Source organism: Ursus maritimus, unplaced genomic scaffold (genome assembly GCF_017311325.1).
Source record: "Ursus maritimus isolate PB19 unplaced genomic scaffold, ASM1731132v1 scaffold_11, whole genome shotgun sequence".
NCBI lineage: Eukaryota > Metazoa > Chordata > Mammalia > Carnivora > Ursidae > Ursus > Ursus maritimus.
The window spans coordinates 56920515-56927571 of NW_024423453.1; positions in this window are offsets into that span (position 1 = coordinate 56920515).

Genomic DNA, 7057 nt, shown 5'->3' on the forward strand with positions numbered 1-7057 from the left:
CATATGACCTAGTAATTCCATTGCTGTGTATTTACTCAAAGAATACAAAAACATTAATTCAAAAGGATACATGCACCTCTATGTCTATTGCAGCAATTTTTACACTAGTCAAGATATGAAACAACCCCAGTGCCCAATGATAGATGAATGGATAAAGATGTGATATATATACACAATTACTAAGTCTGGAGTTCTTGGTGTGGGAATCTGTTTCTCCTCTCCATGCCACAGCATTCCTCCCTCCTGAGGACGGTCTTAGTATGTCTGTTTAGCTCAGAGAGTCTCTCTGGCCTTCCTACCCTCTTTGACATGTCTTCCTCTTCATTTAGCTGTGGAAAGTCTGTTTGTCCAGTCTTTGGGTTGTTTTCTGGGTTATTTACACTGATGTGGGTGTTATCTAGTTGAATCTGGGGAACTAGGTGGTCTTGGGATCTTCCTACTTTGCCATCTTCCCCAGAAGTCTCTCAGTGTATTTGTAACAGAAGATTAATTCCTTCTATAATCCATAAAAGGCATTTTATTTTTTTAGAAAGCAATAATCCATACTTATTTTTTCCTTGTAATGAAGAGTATCCTGTTGTTATGGGCATCAATTAATTCAGTAGGGACAAATCAATGATGCCACAAAGATTAATGGTCCTGTGATTTCCAAAACAACAGAGGTTTAAAGCCTTATTGATTGAATTGCTGTCAGCATCTTGTCACATTATATAAATACCTACTGTAGGACATTCTTCTGCAAAGGCCAAGATCTAGGGTTTTGCCTTTAATTAATAGATACTCTCAAGGTCCTCTACATAATTTGCTTTATAAAAGACTAATACTCAGTTATAAAAATATTAATTTTTTGCTAAATTTAGGAATCCTAAAATTTTGTTTTAGGAAAAACACCATGAAAGAGAGGCAGGCTACTGGACCTTGTTTATCTTGGTATCCAAGACACTTTGCACAATGTCAGGTCCATAGTTGACACTTCATGTATCTTTACTGAATTCAAGATGAAAGTGCTTATTACCTTGACAAAATGCACGAAACTTTTTCTTTTCCCTGCATCTGATTAGGGAAGATCATGAAATATGAGGTTAGAAATGAAAGCATTTCTAGAGGAAAACTTCTGATTCTTTCCATTTTAACCACGAAGATGGATATTTTATAAAATTAGTGAACCTGGAACAATAATTGTAATACTTCTCATGTTATTAAGCATTAAAGAAGATAATGCTTAGAGACAAAACTTTTGCACAGAGACAAAAGCTTTGCATAAAAACATTTAAAAAATAAATTCTAAGTAAAAATAATAGTTGACTAAATGGTGAAGTTCTGAGAGAAGAAAGTAGAACCCTATTTGTATGGTAAGATTATAATGTTTGATGAAACAAAGCCTACCATTTTAAGAGTGAGATCATTTTTACTTGACTAGCTCCTTCCTAACAATTATGATTAAAAACAAATAATTTCTTTAGAAAATAAATCTAAAATAAACTATGGTGATAAACTTATAAAAATTGCTTTTATTAAGGCAGGTGCATAGTGCTGAGAAAACTCGTCTCTAAAATTGCACATATTTTAAACCTTGCTATGTGAAATCACATTTGAAAGAACGGAACATGTCACTCTTGTCTGCAGGGTCTGAGCTACATGGGTCACAATGACACAGAAAAGCAACTTCTATTTTCAGAATAGGTACAGAGCTTCTGTGAGAGTTTTTTGAGCACAGTGTTCCACATATATCTTAACTTTGTATTTTCTTTTTTTCATAATAATATTTTTATTATATTATGTTATTCACCATAGAGTATATCCCTGGTTTTTGATGTAAAGTTTGATGATTCATTAGTTGCGTATAACACCCAGTGCACCATGCAATACGTGCCCTCCTTACTACCCATCACCGGCCTATCCCATTCCCCCACCCCCCTCCCCTCTGAAGCCCTCAGTTTGTTTCTCAGAGTCTATAGTCTCTCATGCTTCATTCCCCCTTCTGATTACCCCCCCTTTCTTTATCCCTTTCTTCTCCTACTAATCTTCCTAGTTCTTATGTTCCACAGATGAGAGAAACCATATGATAATTGTCTTTCTCTGCTTGACTTATTTCACTTAGCATTATCTCCTCCAGTGCCGTCCATGTTGCAGCAAATGTTGAGAAATCGTTCTTTTTGATAGCTGAGTAATATTCCATTGTATATATGGACCACATCTTCTTAATCCAGTCATCTGTTGAAGGGCATCTCGGCTCCTTCCACGATTTAGCTATTGTGGACAATGCTGCTATGAACATTGGGGTGCATATGGCCCTTCTCTTCACTACGTCTGTATCTTTGGGGTAAATACCCAGTAGTGCAATGGCTACAAATGGCTAAAAGACACATGAAAAAATTTTCAAAATCATTAGCCATCAGGGAAATTCAAATCAAAACCACACTAAGATACCACCTTACACCAGTTAGAATGGCAAAAATTGACAAGGCAAGAAACAACAATTGCTGGAGAGGATGTGGAGAAAGGGGATCCCTCCTACATTGTTGGTGGGAATGCAAGTTGGTACAGCCACTCTGGAAAACAGTGTGGAGGTCCCTTAAAAAGTTAAAAATTGAGCTACCCTATGATCCAGCCATATAACTTTGTATTTTCTAAGGAAATACGACCCTGAGTACTCTTGTAGCCCTGGTGGTAGTCAGATTATGATGTTCCTAATATATTAAAAAAAAAAAAATCCTAGCAGGATAGGGCCATAGTTACATAAACAATGCTTTCTACAGGCCACACTCTGCCTGAAAAATGACTGCCATTTCTCTTCTTTTGGGTGATTACTGCTTTCTTACCTATGACTTCCTTAGCCCCACTTTGTTCCTTCTGTCTCTTGAACACACATTACATAGAATCCCATTTCTAAACTGTTGTCTAATCATGATCTGGTCCCCTATATCCCTAGTTCTTCTTAAAATCATTCAGTATTGCCCATCCCCTTCAAAGGGGCCCTCCCTCTCCCCGCCTTCTGAGACATCCCATGATCCCTCTTGCATACCCTCCCTTGCAGCAGCAAGTCCATACAAAACAGACCGAAATTGGTTCAACCGTAGTGTGTTCTTTGTAGTTTTTTCTAATGTTATTTTATATTAACAACTTAAGTTGTTGCATCAAGCCTGATTACATAGCAAAAACCATATTCTGGGACAGAAACTGAACAACAGCAATCATTTTAACTCTTTCATAGATATTTACATAAACATATCACTATAAGCTTGGAAAAAAAGAAGCTGGATAATTTCAAGAGGAATTGAATGAGTATTGTAATTCTCCAGGGAATGGTTAGAAGATGTGCTTCTAGGACATCTAAGGTGATTTTTTTTTTTCAGAAGTACTAAAGAATGTAGAATGGGTCGAAGTGTGGATGTAGGGTAATACCTGGATATTCAGAGAAAAGGAAAAATGAAGTCTGTCTCAGAAGCAAATCTGGGGAACTTGATGTTAATTCTTGTGGGTGGAGAGGTTGTTGATTAATTGGTAGATTTCTGAACATCTACAGGGAAAGCTAAGTAGTCCTAGACCTTGAAAGAGTATACTCGGGAATGGGATAGATGAATAAGGCAGTGAAATGGTTACTAGAAACCCACCAGTCAGAACTAGGGGACAACTTCAGTCCTGATGTGAAGCAAGTCTGTCTTGGGGTAACATGCCAGTGCCTCATTAGGGCTCCTCAGTCCTCTCTGATAGCCACCGTCCATCTGGGGAATACATGGGACTGATTTCCAGGCAAGGAAGTAGGAGAACCTGCAGTTCTGTCAGGGGCGGACATCCTCTGCTTATGTTCCACGCATGATAAGGCTGATCTTGAGGCTCATGCTTTCAGATATCAGTGAAAATAAACAAGGGGAATTCTTAACAGAATTAAACACTTGAAGTCTCAGTGCATAGTAAAGGCAATAGTATACAATCCACAGGTATTCATTTCACTAGATACGTGATGAACAAATGAGGAAGACAAGACAAAACTTTTAGCAGATAATAGTACTTCTTTGAACATTTATTTCCAAATATATGTATGCCTCAAGTTTTTGCTACTCTGTGTGTGTGTGTGTGTGTGTGTGTGTGTGTATTAACTAGTTTTTCTATGCAAGGCAATTACTGTCAGAGTTCGTCGGTGACCATATGTAGAATTGAGCACAAAAATCAATTAGGAAAAAAAAAAGGATTCTAGAGTGAAATAAACATTTAAAATGCTTTTTTGAGTTTTTGACCTTGGCTATTACAATTCAGCCAAGCTTGTGCACAAGCTTGAGTCGAACTAACATCTGCCAGTCCTCTAGCACCCTTCCTTTCATCTTTCTCTCCTTTGCAGTCCTTCACTTTCTTCTCTTCTGTAGTGTTCTTCTTAAGCAGTGTTGGTATTTTAAGATTAAAGTTCCCAAATGACTTTCCTCCGGGCACAAAATATTGCAGAGGGGAATGCAAACTATTCCAATAAAAGTGATGTAGGTGTGAAAGTCTTAAAGAGAATGACATTGCCTACAATCCAACGGGGAAGATTTTAACTGTGTTTGATATTAAGGTGTTGAAAAATACATTTCCTCTAATTCTGTGATTTCTCAAACCAAATTGCCTTGTTCTGACCTAGTTACAAGCAGCCTGCAGTCCTCATATATAAAGTTGATTGAGAGGGGGAAATGCAGGAAAAAAAAACAACCCAGAAGATAAGAGTCATTATACTCATTCATTCAGCAAATATTCTATTATATGCCTATTGTGTGACAACAAAGCACTATACTAAGTTCTGGAGATAAAATACTGAGCTACATTCCCTAGGCTCACTCAGTTTTAGCTGCATGGGGAAAAGATAAATAAATTTTTGTATTGTGATAGGTACCTATGGTTATATAACAGTGGTTCCAGCTTGAGAAGGGAGGTGGGTCAGGGCAGCTCTCTAAAGTAAATTTAGGTGGAGACGATCTAGAGATAAAGCTAACACTACTTTTTTGAGATCTGAATAAATGCCCAGCATTGTGCTAAGTATATATATTGTACAATTTAATTCTCTCAATAATCTAGAGTGGGAAGCAGCAAATTATCCTTTTTTTCGAATAAAAAAATTATGCTCATAGAGGTTAAGTGACTTATCCAAGATCACAGAGCCCACTCAGGACAAATTCAGGTTTGAAATTCATGTCACTCTCACTTCGCCATTAACTATTTTATCTTCTCACACATTGAAGGCATTATATATAGTAAGTCATGAGAAATGTGGTTGATTAGGATTTCCTTCACAACAATTCTGGTGGTTATGTTAATAATATAGATCTCCGCATATATAAAATTCTAAGGCTCGTGTTTATAATGTGAATATAGTATTTTAGAAAGGCAAAATGTAATCTTTGATACAGTAGAATAAATACCTTGACTAAGTTACTCTTTATCACAACATGTGTCAAAATGGAGTAAATGAAACAGATTAAACTAAAAATTCAAGCTCTGGTGTTCTTAACATAATACATACCTTTCTTCACATGGACAATGGGGATATAGTGATTGTCCCAATCACTGCTTGCAGTGGTGTCCGCCTACTGCCAAAGCATCTGACACTTGAGTCAACAATAACATTAAAGATTAATGTGATAAAAAAGGCAAGCCATTTGTTCATGGTCACATATACAGAACTAGTTTATTGACTCAGCAACTCCCATTTTAATTAGTCTCTTTGGTATTGTTGGTCTGCCATTGTATACCTTAGGCAGATTTAACACATTATCCCAGTGTACTAGACTATGTATTCTAACTTGTACTATTTATTTACTTTGATGTTGATATCTTGTTTCAGGTTGCGCTCCTTTTTTTTTTATTATTGTTTTAATTATTAGTACACTGTGAAAGTTCTGTGTGCGGCATTTGGCAAGAATTTCTATAGGGAATAAACTGGAAAACAGATGGCTTCATTTAAGGATGCTCTTGGCGTTAAGAAACATAAAAGAACAACTCCAAATAAGAAAGAACACAATCCACAAGAAGTTTTAAAGTAGAGTAGCTTAAGGAGTCATGAAGTCCTATATTCAATATTAAGGATGCTGACTCTTCCCTGCCATCCTCCATGTGTTCCTTAGCTCCTCTCCTGGTGACAAGCTGGCTGTAGCAGCTCTCGGCATCATACACAGACAACCATGCTCAGCACAAGGGGTCATCTCTTCCTGTGTGACTGCTTTTATGAAAAAGGAACTTCTTGGTAGAAGCTGCCTGGTAGACTTTCTTAACATTTGTCAGAAGTGGGACACACATGTTGCTAGCTCTGGGCTCTTTGCTCTCTATCGCAGGAAGACTTGGCCTTTTTGGGCTGTTTCTCAGACTCCTGGTTGGGTTTAACCAAAGGGAAGGCATTAGTGGGAGATTGAAGGATGGAAAGAAGAGGGAAGAATCTTTATTTCTCTTCCATCCTCTCCCTCAAGGTACATCTCCAGCAACTGCTTGTCTCCTCTGTTGATCCAATACCTGAGAGACTGGCTGGCAGGGAGTCCAGATTCTGCAGACGATCTAGAAAATTCAGGCTGCTGGCCTCTGGTTAAGCTTCCCATTCTCTTAATTTTTCCAATTTAGAGGTGGTTGGGGATTGGTTGCCTTCCCTTCCCTTGCCCCCGTATGGTTTTTCAACTCCTCCATCACTTGTGTGGAAAATCTATGGCACTGAATTTTCTTTGTTTCAAATATTTGCAGTGTTTAGGTTTCCCTGCTGAAATCCAGAATGAGACCCATGTCCCTCTAAACCATTTACTAGCAAAGAGAATGGGGTCTCCAGGATTAGATTAAGCCATTCAGAGTTTACTTGGAGTGTAAATAACCTCAAAAGAAGGTGCCTTTGTTTGCAAGGTAGGTGGGCAGTTTGTGCTAAATAGGTTGTGGAGTTACCCTCTATTTTCTAAGATCCTGTGTATATAATGGAGAGGAAAATACCCCTATATTTGCCTGACAGTAAATTGGTATAAAAGTGCACAAGGGATAATTATTGCAAAATTAGAGGTGATTGAAAAAGGAATTCAAAGTTTTGCATATTAGTTTGTTTGGGCCACCATAACAA